The sequence below is a fragment of the Xiphophorus couchianus genome, chromosome 9 (assembly GCF_001444195.1).
Source record: "Xiphophorus couchianus chromosome 9, X_couchianus-1.0, whole genome shotgun sequence".
NCBI classification, from domain to species: domain Eukaryota; kingdom Metazoa; phylum Chordata; class Actinopteri; order Cyprinodontiformes; family Poeciliidae; genus Xiphophorus; species Xiphophorus couchianus.
This window is the reverse complement of record NC_040236.1, coordinates 20,309,299-20,311,869: the sequence shown is the minus strand read 5'-3', so window position 1 is coordinate 20,311,869 and position 2,571 is coordinate 20,309,299.

Sequence of the window (2,571 nt, the reverse complement as noted above, 5' to 3'; positions counted from 1 at the left end):
TCTGTTTAATCCATCATCTTCATCAGCAGAAAGTAAAATGCAGCATTATAAAGTTTTCAGGGTATCCCCCAGTGTATTATAAGCCTGGTGGGCCACCAGGCTAAGTGTTGCTTATTTAAGTCTTTTTAAAATGTTTGCGTCTCTTAAGACTTTATAGTTGGTGTTCAGGTGTTAATCGTCCAATCTTTCAATAATATATGATTATCAAGTGATATTTTAAAATTTCCTGTCGACTTTAAACATTTTTTAACTCAAAAACATGAGGGGCCGCTGGATGAATGACTGCCCTAGCGCCCAACCACCGGGCTTAGGAGGTTTTCTGGGGGAAACTTTGGGTTTTCAATTCTTTTTACTGGCGTCTGTAATTTCTGTCTGATGCTCACTGACCGTATTTTATAAATTCCACGTGGTTTTCATGTATATTAAAGTCGCCTGGTCACTTTGGAAAAATCTGAGCTGTGTTGTTCAGACTGTCGTAAACAAATCAGATACTGGTCGCATAAGGGCAAAAAAATAAATAAAAATCCGATTTCAGTCCCTTCAGGCTGCAGCGTGAATGTAGTGGATGGTGTGCATATATAAACATACATTTTTATTTTTTTTTTTGTCTTGCCATAGATTCTCATTTGGGTTTTAACAGTCATTCAAGAATGAATATATTTTGCTCTAAGCTAACCACAGTAATTAAACTGTGTAGGGTTGTTATGCTGCTGGACGTTGAAGCTCTGCCCAAACCTTCGGTTTTTTGCAGCCTATGACAAGTTTTCTTCCAGAGTTGCCCTGTATTTGGTTCCCTCCCAGGCTGGATTTAGAACCATAAGAGCCCCTGGGCTAAAACTAGTTTTGGTGCCCTATCCAAAAAGCAAAAAACAAAAACATTTTCTCATTCAAATTGCAGTACATTATTAGGTAGGCCTACACATCAGCAGGTTTAAGATGTCCTGTGTAAGACGGCTCAGTGTCGGTTCCAAAAAGATGCATTATAGGTTCAGAACTTTCAAATGTTTCAGTGTTGTAAAAACACAATTCGTACGGGTCTACGAACTTTATATAATGTACAATGTAAAAGATGCATTCATTGCAAAAATACTCTAAATCCTTGGCCACCCCCAAAACTTGCAGCCATGGGCTACTGGTCCTGTAAGCCCCTTCTGAAGTCCAGCCCAGGTTCCCTCCATCTTTGTATTTATACAATTTCCAATTGTGGAAATATAAGCTACACCCATAAGATGTCCAAACCTTGGGATATTATTTTAGAGTTTAACCTGCCCAAATGCTATAAGATAAAATTATTTATTTACTAATCAGGTGGTTTTCATTAGGAGAGTTGAGAGGCAAAGGGATATGCATATAAATGCATGCAACACTGTTTATGTTTGATTTTTTTTTTTTTATATATATATATATATACAACTGTCCTTTTCCGCGCTAACTCGTGTCGGGCTGTCACGTAAAGCACACTTACATTTCAACAGCACAATTCTGCATTGTAATCACATAGTCAGAAAAATAAATCTTAAGGCTAATTTTGTACACTCTTCACTCAGACAAATGCCCGTTTTTGATAGTTGACCTCCCAGCTTCTCATATCTGCTGTGTAATTTGTTGCTGTGCTTTCTATAAATTGCTTTAAAAAAAACAACACACGGTTGACAAATATTTTTTCTCCTCACTGCTTGTAAAACTCCCACAACACCATCTGCATGACACCTGGTTTGCTCTGAGCATCACTGCTGCTGCTGCTAAAAAAATATATATCAGAAAAACACCTCGCCAGATCGCCATCTCCTGTGCTGCAGGACTCCAGATGAACCGCCAGAGGGCGCCTGAGGCTCATCCTTTCCTGTGCAAAATCCTAACCTTTCACTTCATTCCAGTAGTTTGTAGCCAAGAGAATGACTCATGACTACTATGCCACCATTTTCTGTTTCTTTCTTCTTCTTCTATGATATCTCACCTTTTCTTCTTGATAAAAAAGAGAGAAAAGTATAATGATCCAGGATCTTTGCATGCGTGGGTGGCCGTGGGAGGACAGAAGTACTGTGGGCAGAGTGTGCAGATGAGTCCATGAAGAATGAAGAAGAAAGATCTTCATTTAAAAAATATATATATATTTTAAGTATTTAAACTCTGAAAACACAACGCAGTCACCAACAACCAACCTCCTTGTTCCCTAACCAAAGAGCTGAGACAAATCCAAAGAGCTAGAGTGGACATAATGTCCAAGTCTCTGTGACTCCAGGTTTCCTAGACAACAGTAACATGGCAACAGTCGGTCTATATACAATAATCTGCTTTTCTTTTGCATCTCCTGCCTGGCTGTTGCTCTGTGGATCTCTTTATTTCCTGTCTGTCCTCGCTGCCCTTCGTGGCTCCTCCGCCGTCATCACGGATGCAATTACAGCTTAAAAGAAATGAGCGCAACATGAGGTCTTACCCGGTGAAAGGTTATGGATATCTGCAGAGATGCCTTTATGCTGTGTGCTTCTTTCCTCTACTTTGATTACTTCCCATCCGCTGAAGGTGATAACAAAAAAAAAAAAATAAAGAAATAAAAACTCGAGGCCAACG